We start from the raw sequence: 27,262 nt of genomic DNA, 5'->3' as shown, positions 1-27,262 counted from the left end.
CTGCAGTTCCCATTATCACTGCTACAGCCGGTGTAGAACATAGAACATAGAACATAGAACATAGAACAGTACAGCACAGAACAGGCCCTTCAGCCCACAATGTTGTGCCGACCATTGATCCTCATGGATGCACCCTCAAATTTCTGTGACCATATGCATGTCCAGCAGTCTCTTAAATGACCCCAATGACCTTGCTTCCACAACTGCTGCTGGCAACGCATTCCATGCTCTCACAACTGTATGTTTTCTTTTAAAAAAACAGCATTTTAAAATGCACTGAACTCAGCTACAATATAACAAAGCACACTTGGAACCAAATACAGAAACAAAACTGAAGAAAGCACTCATTTTTAATATTAGATAGGAACAACCAGATGATTCTGTCACCTTGCTTTCAGAAATGGAGTGAAAATGAAAAAGGTATATATGCTATCACCACTTTTTTTGACACAACTGCTATCTACAGACACAATTGTGCTACCTGAAGAGCAATAGCAACAGGGAAGAGATAAACAAGAGAAGCGAATATAAAACAGAGTAGGCACTATATTCCAATATAGATGTTAATACTGAAGTTTTGAGGAGCATAAAGAAGGCAATAAAAAATGGAAAGCAAACATTTCACCATGCATTACTGATCATTAATATTCTATAACACTCGTGACATGCAAGTACTCTATTGAAGTCTGAGCTATTTGCAATGTCTCAGTTTATGGACCCAATTCAGATAGTGCAAGGGCACAATTTGAAAATGGACACCATCAGAAAAGCCAAAGCTTTTACACCCATCTAACTAAAATGCCCAGAGAAAAATGAATAGGATGCATTAAATTCCAAGACTGACTCTGGTGCCTGGGCAAATACCACCCCTTTATGTAGCTTAGAAGTGATGTAATCTGGAAACTGGCACAATGTGGTGCAGCCCACACATGACATGTTAATCATTTACAACAGTTTTGATGACCTTGCCATTGACATTGTTCATCGTAATTGTAATTGCAGCTCTTCCAGATGGACATCCCAAGGCTTTTCCTTTGTTGACATAATAGGATCTTCTATTATTGATCCATACCATGCTTACTGGGGTGCAGATTACTGCAGTTCTGAACTGGAAATCACGCCCCACTATTCCCAGAATCTTCACAAATTTAAAAAGAGTTTTTAAAATGTATTCAAAATTCCCCAAGTTACTTGTCTTTTGAATAAAGGTGAACAGAAATCATGGACAAATTTTCAGGACATTACAAGAATTAGTACTAATGATAGTAATTAGAAACAGGATACAAATAAACAATTATGAACTGTCAACATGTAACTCTGCCAGTTAAAACTCTAATCATCTCATAAACTCTCCCTTACAGATAAATACAAATGAATAGAGGAGAGGGGGCACCTAATGGATGGAGGAAAAAGCTAGGAATACCATCTGGTGGAGTCTATTCATAGGATCTGCTGAAATGGTTCTGGTATTGATCAGAATTATGCTTCTTGTACTTCCTTCTTTTGAATGTTGACATTCCATTTCAGGAGGCACAGGAAGCTGATTCACATGTTTAAAAAAAACTGTCTCTGGTTTGTTCATTAAAAGTTCAGGCTTTCCGATACTACTGCAGGAAAAAAAAACTGGCTTTCTTCAGCTCTAAAGTGGCTTTTACTGCAGAGAATTGAAAGAGTATCTGAGCTGGTGGAAGTCTCAAGCTTCCCATTATCCTATTCACAACCGCAAGCTGTTCAGTTACCTGAGAACCAATCACATAGCTGTTGCTGGGCAAAATGACTTTGCAATCAATAACTAGTCACTGGTTCCCAGACCAACCAGCTACTTGTCCCAAACCAGAGCTCCATTTGTACATAGCCCTTTGGCTCCAAGCTACAAACTACATTTACATTTACAATGAGTGTCCAGTTACTTGCTTCTTTGTTATTCTTTTAAAAAGAAGTTCTTTCCTCAATTCAGTCCATAACTAAAAGTTCATAGAAATAAAAAGACATTGTTATTACAGTAGGTCTATATACTATAATGATCACAAAGTAGCTATGATACCAAAGATTTCTGACTACAACACTGAATCTGTCTGTTATCCTGAACAAGTGAGAGAACCTTACCTTCCAACTACAATTGCTTCTGAGCCATAGTACAAGATTGCAACTGATACTTTTCATGTCCAAGGACTAGATTATATTTTAGTAGCTGACTGCTTCAAGTAACTCTTATGCACCACTTATACAATGTTTGCTGATGTATTGATCGCCATATTCAGTTAGTTCAATGTTCCTGAACAATTTAGTATTTGACAATGGTCCATGGTATGATAATGCAACCTTCCAAGACATGTTCAGCAAAAAATTCCAGATATTTGCCCCCCTTAACTATTTTCAGCCAAGTCTCTTGCAAAGTGATTCTTCATCCCATAAAATCATGGCAATCAAATGTAAATCAATTTTCCCGGATTTTTCAAAGTGTTACAAAAATCCACATGCAATTCTTTAAGGCAACCAGCCACTCATAATTGGGAGAGGGATCCACACTGTTCTTCCTTCACACACTCTCACCACCAACCACATGTGCATGACACATTATTGGAAATAAGAGACAAAATAGTATAAAAGCAAGAACAATAGACGCGCAGGCAATCATCCCAACTTGAACCAAGACGAAAGATAAGGTCTTGAGATTTTTATGACAATGCATGCGTTTGTTAAAAGACGAAATGCTGTTGAGTCATTTAAGTCCCGCATAGAAATGGATGATGTGTCTGAAACCCATATCATGAACCAAGTGTCACATGGATGAATGACTCGAACACTGAAGATTTCACATCAGACCACATATACACATCTGTGACAAATGATATGCAGAAAAGCACACTGCAGAGAGGAGTTACACAGCTAACTAATAACTGAAAAAGGACAACATCTGGCCATTTTGTATGTTCAGAAATGTGTTCCCAAACTGAGTAAACATTATGGGCTGAATCTTGGGTTTTTGGGGAGATGGGTTGTAAGGGCTGGGCCAAGTCCAAGTAGTAATGTAAGTTCAAAGGGATTCTTGCCATGGGGCCTAATAAATGTTCTCACTGTATCTTCCCAAAATCTCCTGATTAACTACCTACCCCACTACATACGGCATCTATTATACCAGGTTCCAGCCCTAACATACCAAAAGTATTCCTAGAACAACTTAATACTCAGTGGAAATACTCAGAACGCCCAATATCCCTTGTAGTTATGCCAACTTTATAATGTCGCTGTGCATATAACAACCATTGGCACTCTGAAGCAGAAAATACTTTAAATTCATAACACATCCAAAGACAGTTAAAAAAAAATTAACTATTATAAGAACAGTAAGAAATAAAAACAGAACATGCAGGAAATGCTCAGCCGTTGAACCAACACTCATGGAGAGAGAACTAATGTTAACATTTTAGATCAGTAACTTTTCTTCAGAACTGAAAATGTTAGAGGTTTTGCCCATTTTGAAAAGGTCCAAATGGAAAAGACGAGAAGTGGGGGTGGGCAGTGGCGAGTGGGGCACAGTAATAATGTCCCTACTTCTGAGCCAGGACACCTAGGTTCAAATCCTACCTGCTCCAGAGGTGTGTAATAGCATCTTAGAGTAGGTTGATTAGAAAATATCTGGAACAAAATGGAAGGTCTCCTATTGGGTGAAAAGCAATAGACAGTAAATGACAAAAAGAATGATGGTCTAAGGCAAAATTTCAGGCTTCAGATATTGTTTTGTTACTGGAGACAGATGACAACTTGACAAATTCAGTGCTCTCAAAAGCAAAGAAATAATTGTTGCACAGCTCAAACATATGTCCTAAGGGAAAGTACTTTCTAACCTTCAGTCTTTTACTGTGAACCCATCTGCTCATTAGAAAGATAGCCTCAAGGAAGGTGAGGAAATAGCCGATTCTCAGAATAATTTCATTGCCTGTTTTCCAGGTGTTCTTTAAAATGCTTGCAATTTTGACAACAGATGACACCGAATGTAGAAGGACATAGACATGAATGATGATAAATTTATTGTGGCCTTAAATGTGCAGATACTAATATTCCTTAAATGTGATCCACTTTGTTTCACGTTTTATCTGCTATTTGCAATGAGTTTAATTGTACAGGCATGTCCGTTATCTTGTGCATCCCAATTTGAGGCTACAAATGAGACATTGAACAAAATTTGTAAGGGAGGTTTTGAAGATAAATGAGCCCTCAGAAGCAGAGGTTACACAATTACTGACGGCAGGAAACGAGTTATTGAACATCTGGGAGAATAAAGAATCATTGCGAAATCTTTTGAAAGATGCTACTCTTTATCCCTGATCTTTAACTTTGGCCAATGTTTGGGAACCTAGCCCAAACATATACCTTCCCCAAAAGTGTTTATGAATTTGAGATGTAGTTCATCTTGAAATACACTAAGTGCAAATTTATTTAACTATTAATTATTTTTGGATTAAGTTAAATGCTTTAGAATCATAAGCAATACTTTTACTTTCCATTGGAGTATCAAGCCATATTTAATACCTTTAAAATTATTTTGCAATTAGCTACCTTGGAGAAGGGAGAAATATTTAAGTTTATAATGTTATAAGTCAATGCAAAACTCAAGAATAATAATTGCATTGCAGTCCCAGGGGAGCATTGAATCACAATGTTATACTTCAATCAGTGAAAGTTAAAAAAAGAATTCCATAAAAGAATAATCAAGACCAGGAATAGAACTTCAAATAGCTTAGTTTTTATTCATTGAAGTGATGTTTCCTTTGTATGCTGGGCCAGCATTTATTGCTCATTCTCAGTTATCCAGGTGGTAGTGAGCTGCCTTTAAAACTGCTATAGTGAATAATAAATGATTGGCTGTAGAGTTCCAAGTCAGGATGGTGAGTGGCTCCAAAGGGACCATGCAGGTGTCATTATGTCCATGTATCAGCTGCCCTTGACCCTCTAGGTTGTACTGGTCAAGTATTTGGAAGGCGCTTTTAAAGGAACTTGCATATTGTAAACAGTACACTCTACAGCGACAGTGTATCAGTGGTAAATGGAGCAGATGTTTGAGAATGTGGTGTCTATCAAGTGGGCTGCTTTGTCCTGGGTGTTTTCAAGTTTCTTGACTGTTGTTGGAGCTGCATTCATCCAGCCAAGTCAGGAGCAATCCATCACACTTCTGGCATGAGCCTTGTTCAAGATGGATGGGATCTGGGATATCAGAAGATGAGTTACTCTGCAGGATTCCTAGCCTCTGACTTGCCCTCATATTCCTGTATGTTATTCATATAGTTGGCCTAGTTCAGTTTCTGGTCAAAAAAAAACATTCAGGATATGATTGTGGGGTTTTTTGTATGAACAATACATTCAAATGTTAAGGTGTAATGATTAAATACTCTCTTCTTGGAGCTGATCGTGACCTGGTGCAGACATTATGTGCCACTTGTCAACCAAACCTGAATATCATTCAGGCCTTGCTGCATTTGGAGATGGATTGACTCAGCATCTGAGGAGTCACAAATGGTGCTGAACATTGTGCAACCATTAGCAAACATTCCTACCTTTGACTTTATGATGGAGGGAATATCATTGATGATGTAACTAAAGATGGATAAGTCCAAGACACTATCCTGAGGAACTTCTACAATGATGTCCTGGAGCTGAGCTGACTGACCTCTACTGCTGCAAGTCATTTTGTTTCTGCCAGGTATGAATCCAAACAATGGAGCATTTGCCCCCAATTTACATTGACTCACATTTTGCTCGGGCTCATTGATGTCACACTCAGTCTATTGCAGCCTTGATGTTAACGTTAATCACTCTCACCTAATTTCTGGAATTCAGCTCTTTCGTCCACGTTTGTTCCAATCTGCAATGAGGTTAGGAGCTAAGTAACCCAACTGGTGAAACCCAAGCTGAACAAGTTATTGCTGAGCAGGTGCTGCTGGGTAGCTCGGTTAATGGCTCCTTCCATCACTTTTTGATGATTGAGTGCTGACTGATAGGACGGCAATTGGCCCAAACGGACTTATTCAGGTTTTTGTGTATTGGACAGGCCTGGGTAATTTTCCATGCTATTTGGAAGATGCTGAGATATCACCATACAAGAACAGTTTGGCTAGGGGAGCAGGAAGTTCTAGAGCACTACTGTTACCTGACTGTTGTCAGGGCTCATAGCTTTTGCAGTATCCACTACTTTCAGCAGTTTCTTGAGATCATGAATGGGTGAATCAAATTTTATTCATCTGTGGGATGTCAGCATTAGTGCCTGGCCAGCATTTATTGCCAGTCCTTAGTTGCCCTTGAGAAGGTGCTGGTGAGCTGCCTTCTTGAACTGCTGCAGTCCACCTACTGTGGGTTGACCCACAATACCATTAGGGAGGAAATTCCAGCATTTTTGATCCAATGAGAGTGAAGGAATGGCAACATGTCTCCAAGTCATGTAGATGACTGATGTCTATGATGCCAGATTGCTGTGATTAGATAGAATCACAAGCTGGAATAGCCAAGGTAGAGACAGAAGAGCAAAAGTACTTCCCGAGCTTATTTCATCATTTATGACATCATTGTTCACCCATATTTTAATTCTATTTACCTGCTTCAGTTCCACATTCCTAAACATACTTATCCAGTAGAAAATCTGGCAATGTCAGGAATAAAATTATTAGTTATGTGGGGATCTATCATATTTGTTGCACTTCTACTATCCTTTGCCTGTGTGTTTCCTAGCTTTTCTCTTGAATGGCTTGTCCATCTTACTATTATTTCCAATTCACAGGGAAAAAAATCTTTATTTACCTTGTAAATTCCTTTCAAAATTCTACAGAGCTAAATCTAACAGGAAATACAAGCTTAATTTAATTTATGGAGTATTTTCTAATAATTTAACACTCTAAACCATGGTTATATTCTGATAAACCTATACTGTACTTCTTCTAAGACCAATATATCCTTTTGAAGCAAGCATTAGAAAATGAAGGAACTGGGGAGAGAGAAACAGAGTTAAGATTTTGAGTCTGATATGAGGGCTCTGAAGAAGACGCATATTAGACTTAAGATGTTAAATCTGTTTCTCTTGCCAGATCTGTTGGGTTTCTCCAGCTTTCTCTGTTTGGTTCAAATTTTCAGCATCCACAGGATTTTGCTTTTATATATTTTTTCAAACATGCGATGCTCTGAACTGTAAACACTACTTCAGATGTGTAACCAGCACCTGTAACAAAACTATCTTTATAGGTTTCTTTTAAATCAACTTTTTGAAAGATGTTATCACACAACATTTAAGCAGGAGAGACTTGAAGCCAGGTCTCTTGGTCCAGAGGCCAGAACATTAACAACGTGCCACAAGGATCCATATCTTTCCTTCTATTCACACTCTCTGGTACTAAAAGAAAATATTCCTTTTGCCTCATAAAATTTATTTTCATCCCTGATCATTTCTGTGATCTATGCACACAAACGCATAAATCTCGTTTGATCAGCTCTAGTTCTAGCTGTTGACCATAATAAAGTTAAATTCTAGATTTAAATTGAAATTAAAATTTTAGTTCCGAACTGATGACCTAAATGACTACTCCTTGCCTGTACTTATTTTGTAGTCTTGAGTATTTTGCTTTTATTGCCCCAACTGTGCAATTAGGATTAAATTCAGCTTCCTCATCGTTTTGCAGTGCTAAAAATTATAGTAGTAAGAAATGGATATATGTTGTATTTAGAGAAAATGAATAATGATCTATTCTCTCAAGTGTAAGCATTACTAAAATTTTAGAGTAGTTCATTATTTCTGTAATAATTGTAATCTAAATTCCTAAAGTAACGTACATATAAAATAACTTGCACAACTGAATTATGCCAAAGTACAAACTTATTACTGGGAATGTTAACCATTTTGCATTCACGAAATTGCCTATTAAACTGTTGTAAACAGCACTAAAGCTAATTAATATGATTTCACTTGAGTATTCAAAACTAATATAGTCAGATGTAATTATCCTACCAAAATGACAAGCACTTTTTCAATGAATATTTGAGTGAACAACTTCTGTTATTAATATAAGGTCTAAATAGAGGGTAATGTTCCTATGCAAAATACACATGCACTCAAATTAATACTGCAGACTTACCCACCACAATATTTGGAATAATTTAAAATATCATGGCTTGAGCAGTCAGTGACTGCTGTGTCTCACTTCACTTTGCAAAATAGAAATCCTCTTTCAGTGTTAATTATGTTGTTTGATGCTCACTCATGCATATTTAGACCTGGTGCAATGTAAACAAGATGAAAAGATGCTGTGAGTAAGCTAATATTAAGCAAATGGTGACAATATTTTGAAAGTAAAAGTCAAAATATTACAAAGCAGCAATTCTCTCTCTGACAAGCAATAGGGGCTTGTACTATATTTCATGCCATCATTAGGCATGTTTCCAGCAGTTGTGGGGAGGTTGGTGCAATATCAGCCAGGCTGGTAGTCAACAACCTTTCCACCACCAACAGAGTGGACAGTAAGCGCTACATCTGACAGTCTGATTGCCATCAGTAAGTAAATAATTAGGATCTGTTGAGCTTGTTAAAAGTCCAATTGATCAAAATATTGAACTGTCCATGCCATAAAATGGTTGACAAGAGTGAGGAGGTGTAAGCATTTTTTATATTTAACGAAGTATTTTAAATCGGGAAAGGATGGGAGTACTATCTTTTGGGTTGAGTGGTCCACCTTGCCCAAAGATGGCATCCCTGGGAATATAGTACTTATTGCCTCTCTGCCTACCTATATTAAAGAAAAAGCCACACATCCATTCCTCATGCCTACACCTCCCTGAGGTGCCAAAAATAATTCGCCCACGTCTGTTTTCTTCATGGACTTGCCTGAAGTCCCAGCAGCGCCACTACCAAATTCAAACTAGGATTGTTGGAGCTGTTGGTTATTCAGATTGACTGGCTGACAGAAGTCCCGAGGGTGAGACTTGCTCCAAGCAGGGAGCAAAACTCCCATGCTCCTGAGTTTGGTTGCAAAGCTTTGTGACTGCAGAGGTAATTTCTTTTGGACTGCTGACTCCATTAAGATGTTTCTCTCGGGGTGCGAGCCATTTGCTCCCCTGTCACTATCTGCCCTTTGTGTAAGCAAAGCAGGGAATATATTTGTGGTGATTTTGTCTGTCCAACAGTATTATCAAACATGTATCAATGTATTTCACTAATGCATACCGATTATTACACTAGCATGCAACAGACTAAGATGGCAGCAACTAAAGCAAATATTTCCCCAAAATGGCACTGTTCAGAGAATTCCTGCAAAACTTCAAGAGCTGCAAGGTGAAAAAATAATATAAAACATTGTTCCAGCCTTTGTTTTTAATAGCCACAATGAGATCCTAATCAAGACTATAGTGGTTTTCTCAAGGTATAATTTTCATGAACTTTCTTTTCAGAGCGTTTAGGGAAACCAGATGTCATTCTGGGAATATTGTGATGGTCTCCACATAAGTGTATAGTGATGTGCCTGCCATTGCTGGCAGGTGACAACATTCTCTCTTCCTACCTTTGGTCTCACTACTAATCTTGAGGCAACTCCACCATTAGCCCCGAACCCTTCTTCCCCAAGGCAAAACCATCTATTGTTGCATATATACTGAAATAAAATGAACACGCAATCTCAGGCCACGTAGTGAAATAAAATGGAAAAACTGATGTCTTGTCAGATATACAATTTATATTGTACAATTGCTCCCTTCCTGCCCAGAGGAAAGCAGGCAGTAAAAAATTCATCTATAAATGTTAAGCACCTCCATTGTTTGCTTGTAGAAGACAAATTATTTGTGCTTGCTTCACGACCAAGGCTGGCATGGAGTATTATTACCTGAGTCTCACTACTCTTTGGGTCACAACATAAAATAAAAATACTTTTTCAGTTACCAAGTGACCAACTAAATGCCTTAACTATATCAAGTTTTAAACAAAAAGACTTCTTGACCGTCTTTTTCACAAAAACAATTATGAGTATATGACTAAAAAGAGCTTTTCAATAAAAATGCAGTAACGGTTCACATACTGTCAGTAATATTGAAGTGTGAATACTTATTTGTCTAGATAGCCTTAAAACTCTGACATAAATAGACAAACACACTTCAGAAAAAGAAAAATCAGACCTATCTGCAAAGATGGTCTTTCTGAAACATAAACACTGTCGTCAATGGGTTAACAAAGTGTGGAGCTGGATGAACACAGCAGGCCAAGCAGCATCTTAGGAGCATAAAAGCTGACATTTCAGGCCTAGACTCCAATGGGCGATACTTGAAGACAACAAAATAAGCCACTAGATATTCTGACACATGCCATCAAGTCACTGACTATTCATACAGAATTACTTCTGAAGTCTTGTAGACTCAGCTTGCAAGTACAGTTTTGAGATGTTATTTGATCACCATTTCAAAAGACCCAATGGAATTCACCCTTAACTAAAGAGTTTATTCTTTCCTTTTCACAAATAGAGGATCAGCTGGACAGCTTCTCCATAATAATCTTTCCTCCAATTCATTTTATTCTTAGCAGGCTTCTCTCCAATTCAATCAGACAAAACAAGAACCTCATCAAATGATAATGGGAACTGCAGATGCTAGAGACTCCAAGATAACAAAGTGTGGAGCTGGATTAACACAGCAGGCCAAGCAGCATCTCAGGGGCACAAAAGCTGACGTTTCGGGCCCAGACCCTTCATCAGAGGGGGGGATGGGGAGAGGGAACTGGAATAAATAGGGAGAGAGGGGGAGTCGGACCGAAGATGGAGAGAAAAGAAGATAGGTGGAGAGGAGAGTATAGGTGTGGAGGTAGGGAGGGGATAGGTCAGTCCAGGGAAGATGGACAGGTCAAGGAGGTGGGATGAGGTGGTAGGTAGGAAATGGAGGTGTGGCTTGAGGTGGGAGGAAGGAATGGGTAAGAGGAAAAACAGGTTAGGGAGGCAGAGACAGGCTGGGCTGGTTTTGGGATGCAGTGGGGGGAGGAGGCGAGCTGGGCTGATGTTGTGATGCAGTGGGGGGAGGGGAAGAACTGGGCTGGTTTTGGGATGTGGTGGGGGATGGGGAGATTTTGAAGCTTGTGAAGTCCACATTGATACCATTGGGCTGCAGGCTTCCCAAGCGGAATATGAGTTGCGTTTCCTGCAACCTTTGGGTGGCATCATTGTGGCACTGCAGGAGGCCCATGATGCTACCCTAACCTGTTCTTCCTCTCACCCATCCCTTCCTCCCACCTCAAGCCGCACCTCCATTTCCTACCTACCACCTCATCCCCCCTCCATGACCTGTCCTTCTTCCCTGGACTGACCTATCCCCTCCCTACCTCCTCACCTATACTCTCCTCTTTACCTATCTTCTTTTCTGTCCATCTTCGGTCCGTCTCCCCCTCTCTCCCTATTTATTCCAGTTCCCTCTCCCCATCCCTCTCTCTGATGAAGGGTCTAGGCCCGAAATGTCAGCTTTTGTGCTCCTGAGATGCTGCTTGGCCTGTTGTGTTCATCCAGCTCCACATTTGGTAACCTTATCAAATGAGTCACTGGTGAAAACCAGACCAGGCAGGGTCAACTGCAAAAAAAATACAATACACCAAACATGTAATTTTTGGGAATTCTTTTCTTTTTAAAAAAAAATCCTACTTTCACAGTGAACTATTAATGACCTCTTTAAAAGAAACCACTAGAGGTACAGTAAAACCTACCATAAATAACTTTACCCACAACCTTTCAAAACATAAGTCCTGCTCGAAATATTAGGCATCAAGCTTCTTCATTGTGCTTGCTATAACATTCTTATAAAAAAATGCTCATTCACCCTTCAATTCTAAATATTTTTAGCTACAGCTGTATGGGTGTCACGACATGCACACTCAGTTTCTGGAATGTTTCTGAAAATTCATATTTCTTACCTACTCAAAGGTTTACATTGCTTCTAGTCACAGAATTATTTTCTCTAGTATATTATTCACTACTGACAGAAAGTTTTTGTATGACATCATAAGACATGATTTTAAATCACTGTTGTAGCACATTTGCATTTAAATCTGATCATAGGCTCTTGGTGCTTCAGTAGAATCCATTATTTTAATTTTCTTTAAAAAATTGAACATTACAGTTAATGACTCACTTGGCTTCAACTTCTGGCGATGCACCACAGAGTAGCATTAAATGGCTGGTGTTAAAAAACATTCAGCTGATTATCACCCTGCATCTTTAGTAATTGCCAGAGTTCTTGAGCAGATAATATTGAAAATTCAACATTACTTTGTTATAAAGCAATAAAAGCATTTCTTTAAAAAAAAACTAGGAATACTGGGGCTTTAATTTTCACACAGGAAAATTGTAGGTTTCTGGTTCCCAGACCTGTCCCCCCCAGGTGAAACTAGTCATTCATGCAGATTTTAACCAAAGCAGCCTCGATTTGGCATGGAGACAGGGCCCATATCTGATCAGAGCAACCGGTAGCTTGTTCAGATGAGAAGGCCTTCCAGATTCAGGAGAACAACCATTTGCACAAAATAATAGTGTCTTAGAAGCTACGTCAATGTGATATCATTGCCTTATCTACTTTTTCTATGTAAAAACAAGATTGAAAAAGTTGCCAAAGTGAACTATTGCTGTCCTCAGTGTGACATACAGTGTAGCCTTTAGCCACACACCCCTGCACAGACCACCGGGCCTTTCTGAAGCACAAGCAGACTAACCGATTGCTGAGTGCCCTCATACAGCTATATAAACTCTCCCCAACACACTCCTGCCCCACATTCCCTCATCCCCATAACCCTAACACATTGGGAGACCAACCGGAGAATTTCATTATCTGCTCTCATCACTGTTTAACAAATCTCTTAATGGCTCACATTGGCTGCCCATTTTGCAGAAAGAAGTAGTGGTGCAAGCCATGAACCTGAAATAGCTAAAAATCGTTAGTGTTGAGAGCATGGCCTGGAAACTGATATGTTTGTTGGCTTCACAGTTTTCTAGGCGCTTCTGCCTCTGATCAAAACTTCAATAACTTGTTTTGGTTTACTTTTTTCCTCATTGAATTTTGAACAATCCAGCACAGTGGCTCAGTAGTTAGCCCTGTTGCTTTACATCGCCAGGGACCCATGTTCAATTCCAGCCTTGAGCGACTGCCTACATGGAGTTTGTATGTTCTCCCCGTGTCTGCATGCGTTTCCTCTGCCTGCTCCAGTTTCCTCACACAATCCAAAGATGTGCAGGTTAGGTGGATTGGTCATGGGAAACACAGGGTTACAGGGATAGGGTGGGGGGGGGGAGATGGGTAATGGACATGGGCGAGGTGCTTCTCAGATGGTCGGTGCAGATTCAATGAGCTGAATGACCTATTTTCACACTGTAGGGATTCTATGATTTAGGTAATCATTATGCAAGAGAAGCCTTGAAGTCCAACAACATTCTCGGGCAAGTTATGGGATCCTCAGGATTTGGAGTGAAGTGTTAACCAGGCAGCTCTTCAAAAATAGCTATTGAACATGTGCTTACAGTACAAAATTGTCATGACAACAGATTGCAAAGAATTGGAACCCTGTGTCTGTTGGTTTCTGGAGATGCCATCTCGTACCATACTTCGTATATGGTTGTGATCAATTAAGCCTTTTAATGTTCACTCTTCTCAGTGTAGAATTGACCTGCCTATGCTGGAAACAAGAAATAGCAGCCTATTTCTACAATCCTGAATTCCCAAGGTAGGAAATTATACTTGCTATTGGTTTGAGACAAAACTGGCTTAGTGGACTCCTTACAGCTTAATTATATTCAGTGTGACAGGAACAAACTCGACATTAACAGTCCAATGAAAGCGAAATCCTCAGCTGAATGTGCAGAACAACCAATGGCGAGAAAGAAAGGAAGGTCTTTGAGTTTGTAGGGCAAGTGCCGTGCCAATTCTGAATACTGCAGAGGAGCCCAGAAATGGAAAGGAAATATAAGAAACAGGGATAAAATGTTTGAAAGAGAAATATTAAACAGCAAACCTGTGAGATAAGAAGATGGATGGTGTTACAATGCCTTTCAGAACACAGTGAGTCTGACATTCACATGTACAATTAAATCTCAGATGTTTATACATAAGTTGAGAGCTATTGTCACCAAAGTATCCTCAACAAGTTTTCTTTTTCCTTTCCCTCCCACTGCATTTTTACGTACTGCCTTGTTCCACAGCTGATTTGGATGGGTGGATCCTGTTGGCTCTGAGGGTTTGATGGGGCAATCCAAGGGAACTTGTGTCTGGATGAGCCAGGCATGTTGAGGGTTTTCTCCCTCAGCCAGAACTTCCAAGAGTCAGAAAGAAAGCTGGGTGGGAGTGGAGGGACTGTCACCTCTGTTTGAGAGGGAACTGCAGAAGGGCCTGTGTGTGGTCTGTCCTCTAGATCACTGCACAACATCTTTGTGGGGAGGATCCAACTGACTGGATACAAAGTTTCACTTCCCCTCCCTGTCGCCATTTGCTCAGTGTTGAGAACATATGATTCAGGTGATGCACTGCACTGTATGTAGGTCTCTCCAGCAGACTTTAACCTGTCTCAACATGGTTGCCACTAACTTATCCATGGAGGCAGACAGATATGTTAGGCTATGTGGCAGCTCTTGAGTGATGAGGGCTATTAAGCCCCAGACGCCTGCCTGCAGCCTACTGCTGTCACACTGCCCTGTGACTTTACTGATTGCTGACACCAAAAGGCTCTCTCCTGGCTGGGGCTGAGTAGGCGACTATCCTCCGATGGTTTTCCAAACCCCAATAGCCTGGGGCACTTCTCCCCCGGCCAACTGTGGAGCTGTCTCGGTGGGATATCATGCCAGATTGTGGCCCACATTCTCTAAGCCTATCATTCCCACCAAGGCATCATTACCAGGGCCAGTGTGGAGTGTAAGAGACAGCCTTGCTGAGGCCCTGTTACCCTCAGGAGTCAAGGAAGTGGGTTTTGCAGGAGCTGGCCCCTTTCTGCTGACTTCATGAAGCACTGGTTCTATCTACAAGATAAAAGAGAGAAGGTGTCACTGCCAGTGATTAGAAGTAGTAAGCAATTGAAAAAAAGGCAGACAGTGAGTTAATGGGATAGTAGCAGTGGCATACACCATGGTACTTATTAGTTTGGCGGGACATGGATGTGTCTGCATCCAGACAGGAGTAATTCAAAGCTTCTGCTTCAAGGGCAAAGATTCTCTCCTCATAGGGGTGAGGAGCTGGATGTTAGATACCCTTTCACTGGCACAGCCTTGATCTTCCATGTTATGGAATGTCTTCGCTTGTATCAAGAGCAAGGGGGAGGATGAGTGAAATAACAGTAAGGGTTGCGGCTATTAGTGCTGGTGCAGAAGATGGAAAGGTGTTCTGAGGTATTGAGGAGACAGTGCAGAGTGCATGCAGAGTTAGTGATATGGCAGATTGGGGTAACACCGGCAAATGAGGGAAGGGGTCAAAGGCAACAGTGAGAATGGCAGAGGACGAGCTTTGTGGGTGGTGTGTGCATAAGCAGAGGTAGAATGAGCGTGAGGTGGCAGACAGCAGAGTGGGGCACTTGATCTGGCAGAGCCATGAAGTTCCTGGGCCACCTTGTGGGACTGTTAGCCACTCATCCAAACTGTGAAGATGGCACTGACTCGGATGGTGATTAGACAGGCTGGCAGGATCTGATGGCACAACCTCCTCTGGTAATTGTTCAGGAAAAGGACTCCTCTCCTTTGCACCATCCCAGTCCACCAGGGGTTCCAGGTCCCTTTTGGTGAATCATGACGCCACCTTCCACTTCTCTGCCATTTTCCGAATCTGTCTTTTGAGCAGACTAGCTTCAGGGTGCCCGTGCTCATCTGTGTGATCTTTTAAAGATGCCGACTGCCACAAAGGATGCCAGTCTCTCAATGGAGTTCTGCTGAGTAGCGAGTTGTGCCAGGAACAGCACACAGTAAATTGAGATGAAAATTGGGCAGATGGAATGGCATTAAGAGGAGGAGTTGACACAGATGGTTCATGTGGCGAGTTTGGGTAAGGTACAGACAGAAAGAAAACCAACTAGGACATGCAGCAAAATATCTTCCAAAAAATTTAAAGCACTCATATCAAATAAAAAAGAAACACCTATAATATTTAACCAGAGTGTGTGGGATTAAGTGCATAAGGCTAGTGATCTTTTTCATGGGCTCGTTGTAAAGATTCTTCATAAAGTAAATCTCATCCCGTGGAACGGGCATCACAACATCCTTCATTTTTCCCTAAATTATTCTGAATTGAAAACCACATATAGCCCATCAGAACTTAAAGTATTCCCTTAAAATAAATGTTATAGTGCTGGTGTTGTGGATGGAGACAGTATTCTTCTGAAGTTATAGTTCTGACATGTTGGGAGGATAAATGAACAGTGCTTTATCCTGACACATATGATACTCTTTTTCAGCTTGACACTGGAGTCAAGGCCAGAAATGGGCGAAGATTTTAGCCCCAGTATTGACTTTTGTTACTTTGAAGAGTATAAATAAAATCCCTTGTTGAAATCTGCGCAAAGAACATCATTTTAAAGGAGCACGGCGAAATGCTGAATTATTCTTCTTCTTGATCTTATGTTGGGTTTTATTTTTTAAAAATAGAGTAGAGAAAACTGAAGTAAAAATATTTCAATGAGAAAAATGGATATAAGAACATTCAACTATAAACGTTAAAGTAAACATACATTCAATAGAGTGATGCACTAATTGTTGATCAGCATAACTTGCAAGACAGAATTGAAATGAAACCTAATAGAATCCTTCAATGAGTGAGCTAGTTTGTCATTGAAACTTCTGTCACTCCTTGGAATATCTAAGCTTGGAATATGAATGTTACTAAGATATGAATACATAATACATTCACGTAACATTCCTTCTTCTGTTGGCTTTAAGGAGTCAAAACTTCTTTGTCGCACATGGATTGATGCATTCATCAAAGTAACATTTTAAGACCTGTCATGTGAACTCTTTTTGTCTGCTAATGTCACAAACAAGGATCTATTTTACTATCGAAGTAATTTGAATAATGTTACAGGAACAAACATCCAAAGGAAGCTGTACTAATAAAAGTGAGAATAAATCAGCCAATGGGACTCTTACTCAAATGATCTTGCCTTGTGAATCCCTGAAATATGCATGTACGGCAAAAAAATGTTATATATTCAATAAATAAACAACTGAAAGATCCTATAAATTGTTACTGTGAAATATATGGTAGACTGTGCATACTTCAAATGCTCACACAAGATGCCAATGTGTTATAGCCTTGAATTCAGCCCCTGACATTATATATCCTTCCTCCAGATATCTGCTTGTTTGATATAACGTTCTTGAGACTCCAAAACCTGAGCAGAATTGCAACAATGCATAGATGTAAAGGTATAACGGTGACATATGCTTCTGTATTTTTAATAATTGAAAATGAGAAGTGAAGTTTTGTTTCAATATTCGTTCATGGAATGTGGATGTCAGTGTTGAGTCTATGTTTATTAACTGTCTCTAGTTGACTTTGAGGAGATGGCAGTGAGCTGCCTTCTTGAACCACTGCAGTCGATGTGCTGTAAATAGATCCATAATGCCGTAAGGGAGAGAATTCCCAGTTTAGATCCAACAATAGTGAAGGAATGACTATATATTTCCATGTCAGGATTGTGATTGGCTTGGAGGAGTCCTTGCAAGTAGTGGTGTTCCCATGTAACTGCTGGCCTTCTCCTACTAAATAGTTGTGGTCATGGGTTTGGAAAGTGCAGTCTAACAATCTTTGGTGAATTTCTTCAATGCATCTTGAAGGTAGCACACACTGCTACAACTGAGCATCAGTGGATGAGTGAATAGATGTTCCTGGGTGTGATGCCAATCAAGCAAGCTGCATTGTCCTAGATGGTGCCAAGCTGCTTGAGTGTCTTTGGAGCTGCACTTATCCAAACAATTAGGGACTATCCCACCATACTCTTGACTCATGTCTTGGAGATAGTAGAGAGGTTTTGGGGACTTTGTTAGTCAGTTGTGCATTGCAGTATTCCTCGCTTCTGATCTGCTTTTGTATGGTTAGTCCAGTTTAGCTTCTGGTCAATGGTGAGCCCCGCGATGTTAGTAGGGGGTAGATTAAGTGGTGATAATGTCATTGAATGTCACACGGCATTTGGTTAGATTGTCTTTTATTAGGCTTGGTCTTTACTAGCAGTTGTGTGGCACAGATGTTACTTACAACTTTTCAGCCCGAACATGGACCTTGTCTTGGTCTTGCTGCGTTTGGAAATGGACTGCGTTAGTACTGTATACAGTACTCGGTTGCATTGCATAATGCTCTGTGCAAATTAGCTGATTGAGATAAAGCAAGACATTGTCGAGGTTTGATTGCTGCTATTTTACTGTTCACTTGTTGTTGGAGGGTTGATAGATATTTTTGAAACACTGAGGGACATATTCTAGTGTTATTGTAAAGATTCTTACAGAACTTTATCAACAAGTATTCTAAAACATTTTGTGAGAAAGCAATCCTACAAAGAATGAGTTCTGTTCCACATGAATATTTTGAACACTGATAGATTTGGAGTTCTGAGTTATGCTGCAGCCAGCTCTTTGTCAGCAAGAAGAATACAGAGGAGAATATAAGATCAAATCAGATGAAGCAACAAAAAGAGGCATCAGGGTGAGGATTAGGGAAGATGGGCACTCTTCCCCAACGTAAATGTAGGACCTTGTTCATCTTTAGGATCCCCTCCATCATCCTCTGCTGCTTCATTTGGTTACCTTGTACCCTCCCACTCCATTTCTGCGATGCATTATGCATGATGCTACTGAGCATCAGTGGTGGAGTGAATGGATGTTTCTGGATCTGATGCCAATCAAGCAAGCTGCATCGTCCTGGACGGTGCCAATTTTCTTGAATGCTGTTGGAGCCACACTTCTCCAAACAACTGGAGACATGCCCACCATACTTTTGATGTATGTCTTGTAGATAGTGGAGAGGATTTGGGGAGTCTGGTAGTGAGTTATACACCGCAGTATTCCTCGGTTCTGATCTGCTTTCCCATGGTTAGTCTAGTTCAGTTTCTGGTCAGTGGTAGCCCCCAGGATGTTGATAGTGGGCAGATTCTCCACTCTGAGACATACTGTTATGTGTCAGTCAGCCCACTCTACATATTCAGGGGTTGTGAGTGCTTGATCCCAACAACACAATGTCATAACTAGTGTGTTGTGTTTAACCTGAAGGTGTCACTTCTTTAGTGCCTTCAGATTAGTTTATTTATAATAATTAGCAGCTAAACCTAATATTACATGTTAAAACTAACTTTTGAGAAGCCATGAATTATTATTAAATCAACCATTTTGTGCTTTTCTAAAGAAAACTGTTGCACTAAAATAATGTGCTAATTTGACCAGAGCACTTTTCAATATTATAACTTCCCTCCCAGTACATAGCTAGACCATTCTGAGATGTCTTTTGACATTCTGCTTATGATTTCTTTTGTACTTACTTACTACGGTGAGAAGAAAAGCTCCTGTGAGTCAATGACTGTCAGGCAATTGAGTATGCAATGTTATAAAACCAAATCCCAGGGCTCTTAAAACTGGTCTCTCTACATTGTTGTGAGAAACATGTATTCTGAAAAAATAAAAATGGAATGGCATTAATAAAATCACAGTCTCTGCTAGCAAACCAGCTTAAAGTTGTAATTGGCTTGTTGCTGTGTTAAACACAGACACAGACACACACACACACACACACACACACACACACACACACACACACACACGTATGTATTTATATATAGATTTAAGAAGAATTTTTTTGATTGCTAATAAGCGACAACTTTTTTAGTAACTGGATTCATAGCATTGTATGCTTCATCAGTTCATAGAACATAGAACATTACAGCACAGTACAGGCCCTTCGGCCCTCGATGTTGTGCCGACCTGTCATACCGATCTGAAGCCCGTCTAACCTACACTATTCCACGTACGTCCATATGCTTATCCAATGACGACTTAAATGTACCTAAAGTTGGCGAATCTACTACCTATGCAGGAAAAGCGTTCCATTCTCTTACTACTCCCTGAGTAAAGAAACTACCTCTGACATCTATCCTATATCTTTTGCCCCTCAATTTAAAGCTGTGCCCCCTTGTGCTCGCTGTCACCATCCTAGGAAAAAAACTCTCTCTATCCACCTATCTAACCCTCTGATTATTTTATATGTTTCAATTAAGTCACCTCTCAACCTTCTTCTCTCTAATGAAAACAGCCTCAAGTCCCTCAGCCTTTCCTCGGAAGACCTTCCCTCCAAACCAGGCAACATCCTAGTAAATCTCCTCTTTCCAAAGCTTCCACATCCTTCTTATAATGCGGTGACCAGAACTGTACTCAATACTGCAAGTGCGGCCGCACCAGAGTTTTGTACAGCTTCACTATAACCTCTTGGTTCCAGAACTCGATCCCTCTATTAATAAAAGCTAAAACACTGTATGCCTTCTTAACAGCCCTGTCAACCTGGGTGGCAACTTTCAAGGATCTGTGTACACGGACACCGAGATCTCTCTGCTCATCTACACTACTAAGAATCTTACCATTCACCTCACAAATTTTGTATAAATGTAGTGCAACTCATCAAATTCAGATATAATAGAACATTTCTTACCATGCTCCAGCAATGCTTTATTTTTCTTGAATGTTCTTTCATGTTTCCTTGAATTTTATTTGAATTATCAAACCCATTTTGGTGAAGCCAGTGGCCTTTTGACATGGAAAAAACAAAATCATTTCATAACCCTCATCCTTTCATCACAATAATCATTATGTCAATTTCAGATAATTATTAAATTTATATGCTACTGTGGAAATATTCTGCTATATTGTTGCCAGTATTGAAATCAGTGCAGAAAAGGTTTAAACAAAAAGCAGGAATTTCATGTCTAATTGCCAGTGAGCTTCATTACAATCAGCATTTCTTTTGATTATCCCTGGTTATAAATATGTTGTAATTTAGTAGCCAGTATCTCACGTGCAACATAAGATTTGCCAACACTTAATGTGATTAACCAGTCAAATAAGCCAAGGATTAACCAAGTGCAAAAAAAAATCAAACTGTTAGAAATGAGATAGGACAACTAAAGTAGGATGTGCAGAAACAAATACAAATGAATTAACATTTAGTGTGAATTTTATTCTACAGAGTAAAGTGGATTGCACATCACTTTGAAAATTTATTTCATTTTGTTCATGAGTATGCATTTTTGGTATATATGTGAACGTATTAATTATTTATAATATTACCCTTTCTTTTCATTTGATAGGTCTAATTTCTTATAATTTAATAGGTTCAATATGCAAAGTGAGGTTTCAGTTTAGCACTGCATCCTGCTGTCATTAGAAAAATTGCTGAAAATGAGGTGGACGTTATACTGTCATTGGAAGTAAAAAGATATCGAACTGCCATTGCTGGACATCAAAAGCAAAAGTATAATATTTTGGAAATAGAAAAGAAAGATTTTTTTCAGAGTAAATATGAATCTCTTTATAGAATAGACCCCCAAACAAACAGGGAAAAGGAGACAGAATGTAAAAGCATTAGTGGGCCACTCAGCCCCCCAGGTTTGGTTCTGAAATTTAATACCGTCTTGACCAATCTGTTTCTAAGTTCATCTACCTGCCTTCGTTCTGCAAATCTCAACACGCTTGCCTAATAACAAATGATCAATCTCTGTTTTGAAATCAGTTTTGTAATAATTGAAAGGAAAGAATTGAAAAGTTTGAAGTGGTATATTTAGTCATCTGTGGACAAGATTGTTTTTAACAAATGCTAGGAGAAATTCTGCACATTAACAAGAAGTTCATTAGTGTCTGAGAAGTGAACATAAGTTTGGCCTGAAATCCTGGATCAGATCTGGGGCCGGAAAATAAGTTCAGTGTTCCCTGATTTTCAGTTTGGCTTTTCGTTAATGAAGAGCTAGAAAAAAATGAGAACTTTTACCTCAACAGTGCTTATTGTAGGCTGTAAAAATATGTATGAGGATAAAAAGACATATGGAAAGGAGTGATGGGTATTGTGAATGTGAGAAACATGGGGCAAAATTTGTCAGTGACACACTGCTCCACGTAGTGGACCCAAAAGTTTGTCACACCCGTTCTCTTGCAGTTTTTGTCCCTCGTGATCACAGATGAAATTTAAATTGTGAGCAGTGTGTACAGGTAACACTTGTGATTTTGTGGCCCAGTACACTTTTTATTGATAAGACCTGCTATCAGATGCCAATGTCACTGTTACATGCGATCTGTAAAAAAGTCTCCTCTTTTAACAGAAACATTCCTATCAAACCCCATTCACATTAATTGACATGTTTAAAGACCATGCCAATTGAGGAGGTTGAGCCCAGGATACACAAGTCTTGACTATTGACTTCCCCACTTTTATTGACTTACCATTCATCCCAAACTCACAGCTGCAGGTGCTCCCTCGTATTTTGAAGTATCTGTATCCTCTCAACCAGGAGATCTGGATTCAATCTCACCTCGCCCGGGGCATATTACAACATCTCTGAACAGATTGATCAGAAAATAACTCAGAAAATACACTAAACAACTTGGGTACTTTTGTGGCACAATGGGAGTGCTACTTCCTCTGGGCTCAAGTCCGACTTAGTCCAGAGATGTGTAATAGCATTCCTGAACAGCTTGTTAAGTGATTATCTACAGTAAACAACTTGGGAATGTGTTTTTGTTTTGTTATTCACAGGATGAGGTGTCCCTGTCTAAGTTAGCATATATTTCCCAGAAGACAGTTAAAAACTAACCACATTGTTGCCAGGCTTGAAGTCAAATTTGCAGAAACATAGGTGTGAAGGCAAATGGTAAGGATGACACAAAGTCAGCAGGCAGGTTAAATGAATAAGAAAAAGAAATTCAGATGGAACATAATATGGGAAAAAGTGACTTTCCTCAGTTTGACCGGAAGAAAACCTGAGTTTGCTAGAAATGGAGGTTTTGATGTATGACCTTGCTTATCTCAGTGAGTATGCATTTGGTAGCATCTGCAACAGATTTTAAGAATGTGCCAGCATTTTGCAGAAGTTAGCTGGAAATAGTGATTTTGCTGTTCTAACTTGTTTATGTCACCAAGGTGTGTGCTTTAATTACAGCTAAACAGAGCGTACGAACTTAAGAACAATTTAAATGGAGAAAGCTGCAGCACAGAGGAATTTCAAAGACCTTGTGCATGAATCAGAGAAGGTGGCACCCAAGCTCAGTTGGGTAATAGAGAAGGCAATAGAATGTTGGCGTTTATTTCAAAGGAAATGGAGTACAATAATCAGGAAACCTTCCTGAATCTCTACGAGGCATTTATCAGATCACTCATTAAATACTATGAACAGTTTTGATTTCCTTACCTAAAGTAGGATAAACTGGTTTTTGAGGTGGTCCAGAGAACCTTCACTTGGTTGATCCCAGGAATGGAGGGATTTTCCAGTCGGGGGAGGTTGAATAGGTTGGACTTGTACTCACTGGAGATTGAAAAAATGAGAGGTCACATTATTGAAGCACTTAAGATTTTTAAGGGGCTTGACAAGGGAGATATGGAGGGCTTGCTTCACCTTATGGGGGAGTTTCAGACCACAAGGCATAATCTCAATGTAAGAAATTAGCCATTTAAGACAGAGATGCGGAAGAATTTCTTCTCTCAAAGAGTAATGAATCTATGGAATTCATTATTGCAAACAGCTGTCAAAACTGGGTCACTAAGAATACGCAAGGCAGAGAAAGACAGATTTTAAATCTGTAAGGGAATTGAAGGCTATGGGAAAAATCAGGAAAATTAGTAGAGGGTGATCAGATGAACCATGATCACATTGAATGACAGGGCTGGTTAGATGGTCTGGGACTTCTGTTCCTATACCTTACGGTCTTTCTTATGGGTCAGACCAGGTGATGACATCAGATTTGCTTCCCGAATGATGTTAGTGAGCTGGATAGATTTCCATGACAATCGACAGTAGCTACATGATCGTCATTAGGTAACTTTTTATTCCAAATTTTATTCAATACAAGCTTCACCACCTGCAGTGGTGGAGATTCAAAACCATGCACCCAAAACACTAACCCAGAGTTCTGGATTGTTTGCCCATTATCACCACACTTGCTCACTGAGCTGGCTTACTTTCATTCTGACATTTCGTCACCATGCTAGGTGACATTATCAGTATGGCCTCTGATGAAGTGATGCCATTCTACTCCATTTGGAATTTATACTGTCTTGTCTGTTATCGTGAGTAGTGTCATTTCCAGTTTTGGTCTGTCGGGGCTTGTATTGGGGTCCAGTTCTGTATTTTTGTTGATTGTATGATGGGTGGAGAACCATGTCTCTAGGAATTCTCGTTAGTGTCTGTGTTTGTCTTGGGCTGCTATGGTTACCTTGTCCCAGTTAAACTGATGGCCTTCATTGTCTGAGTGTACTGATATTCAGGAATGTTTATCGTGCTGTTTTGCTGTTAACTGATGTTCAAGTATTCTGATGGCTAGTTTCCTTCCTGTCCATCTGATGTAATGTTTGTGGCAGCTGTTATTATCAAGAGGAACTGAGCACTATGAATCATGGTAGTACTACTAGGAATCTACCAGGTAGTAATATTAGGAATAAGATAACCATGTGTGGGGCTGGATGAACACAGCAGACCAAGCAGCATCTTAGGAGCACAAAAGCTGATGTTTTGGGCCTAGCATCAGGGGTCTAGGCCCGAAACGTCAGCTTTTGTGCTCCTAAGATGCTGCTTGGCCTGCTGTGTTCATCCAGCCCCATACTTTGTTATCTTGGATTCTCCAGCATCTGCAGTTCCCATTATCTCTGATCACAGTTATACTAGGAATCATGGTAGTACACGAGCCTACAGCCACTGTACAACAAACACTCACAAGGATTAAAGACTCCATTCGCACAACATGCAGAACCAACATGATTTACAAATTACCATGCAGCAAACAGATCTAACATTGCTTGTTTTTATTTTCTTTTCCAAATGCAGAAATAACTAAAATGCAATTGAAGATATAAATTGTTACCCATATTCTTATAATACTCTGCTTATATTATCACCTGAATGTTTCATCTCATCAACTAAAAAAGATATTTTTTTAAGGACATTCTTTAATTTCTTAGGATAAGCATTTTTCCTTTTTGCAATTGGTGCCTTGTGTCAATCCAGTTTAGTTAGGAATTTATTTTCTTTAACCAGTATTTTCCTCACCATTAGCAAGGTAAATTCTCAACCTTTTGTTTGTGATACCCTTTGTTGAATAAATAATGTCACAAAAAAGAGCCATTACATGATGCAATTCTTTATCTCAGATTTCAGTTTTATGTAAGAGTTCATTCAGAATATTAGACAAGTACACATTCCATTCCATATCTACTGCTTCTTTAAGTGCCAGTGTTTTATCAACTAAGCTGATTTTAACTGCCCTATTTATTTTCTTGACTTTCTGGGTCAGCGTGTTAAACAATATTCTTTCCCACAAAGAAGATAAGAAATTGTGCCATACTAGTACAGCCATCTGGATGACTGGCATGTGAATTCTCACGAAACATGTATAGCTTCATAGCTTCTTGATCACCCAAGATTGTAAATTTGAGTACACATTTCTCTAAATTTAATATCTGTAATGCTGTATGTTTTCAGAACCTTCAAAACTATGACATAATTTAACATAGTCCTCAGTTCCAATAGGTAACAACTGACATCAGGCCTAGTCTGAGTGCACAACCAGTTCAACTGTCCAATCAATTTCTTACTTGGTCTATTTTCACCTTGTTTATGATATGCTCTTTCTGTGAGGATCCAGTTCTGTACATGGGAAGTGATTTGCATGATCTAAGTAAGATGGTTGGTCCAAGGTCACTTCCAATGGTTCTGTTTGATACCTAATCCAATATTTTTAAAAGCTGTTGAAGCCAAAGTACTAATTCTGAACATCTGTTTCAAAGGTTTTATCTTATACCAATGCTCAAATTCTGTGGAACCACTCCACCAAATATCTATCAACTTGCATCATAAAGATGCCAACTAGCTTCTCCTTGGTTGTACCAGTAAACCTTTACCAAAAATAATTTTAGCTGAATACATTCTTCATTCAAATCTGACAGATTTACCTGTGAAATATCACACTGATGCAATATTTACTCACAAACACATCTTTTCATTTTCTAACACATCCTTTATATATGTCCAGCTTCTGTAGACGATTTCAAAAAGAGTTCCCTTTCTTTCTCTTGGAAAATTGTCGCTTTTAAAGCAAGTAATTTACATCCCAGAAATACGTCGTTAACAAAACTACGCAATCTTTAGCTCACTTTTCCTGCTGTTGGGGAATCATTGAGATACACAGCATGGAAACAGATCCTCCACTCCAACCAGATATCTTAAAAATGATCTAGCCCCATTTGCCAGCATTTGGCCCATATCCCAATAAACCCTTCCGGTTAATGTACCCATCTAAATCCTTTTAAATGTTGGACTTGTACCCACCTCTATCACCTCCTCCGGAAACTCGTTCCACATGTGCACCACCTTCTGTGCCAAAAAGTTACATCTCACGTCCTTTTTAAATCTTTCCCCTCTCACCTTAAACCTATGTCCTCTTATTTTGGACTCCCATGCCCTGAGGAAAAGACCTTGGCTATTCACACTATCCTCGCTCCTCATGATTTTATAAACCTCTGTCAGGCCACCCTTCAGCCTCCGATGTTCTAGGGAAAAAAAAACTCTGGCCTGTACTGCTTCTCCCTAAAGCTCAAATCCTCCAATCCTGACCACATCCCAGCAAATCTTTCTGAACCCTTTCAAGTTTAACATGTTATGGAGAGAGGCAAGAGAGGAGATTGTTGGTTCCTTGACCAAAATCTAGACGCTGGAGAGGTCCTGGAGGCCTGGCAAGTAGCCAATGTGTTTCCTCTGTTCAAGAAAGGAAATAGGGATAATTCAGGAAACTACAGACCGGTGAGTCTCTCATCAGTGGTTGGGAAGCTAATGGAGAGAATTCTTAGTGATAGGATTGACTCACATTTGAAAAAGCATGGTGTAACTAGGGACAGTCAGCATGGCTTTGTGCAGGTCAAGTCATGTCTTACTAACTTGATTGAATTTTTCGGGGAGGTGGCGAATGTGATTGATGAGGGGAGAACAGAGGATGTTGTCGACATGGATTTTAGTAAGGCTTTTGACAAGGTCCTTCATAGGCTCATCTAGAAGATTAAGATGCATGAG

At 39.7% G+C, this 27,262-nt stretch overlaps 1 long non-coding RNA gene across 1 annotated transcript in view; it reads left to right on the top strand.

The window, feature by feature from the left end:
• Positions 1–27,262, top strand: part of LOC125458650 (uncharacterized) — a 98,379-nt gene that overhangs the window by 50,438 nt on the left and 20,679 nt on the right. The window lies entirely within an intron of this gene.

The sequence above is a fragment of the Stegostoma tigrinum genome, chromosome 15 (genome assembly GCF_030684315.1).
Source record: "Stegostoma tigrinum isolate sSteTig4 chromosome 15, sSteTig4.hap1, whole genome shotgun sequence".
Taxonomy (NCBI): Eukaryota; Metazoa; Chordata; class Chondrichthyes; order Orectolobiformes; family Stegostomatidae; genus Stegostoma; species Stegostoma tigrinum.
Note: the sequence above shows the minus strand (reverse complement) of the source record. Positions and strands in the feature narration are given on the sequence as shown.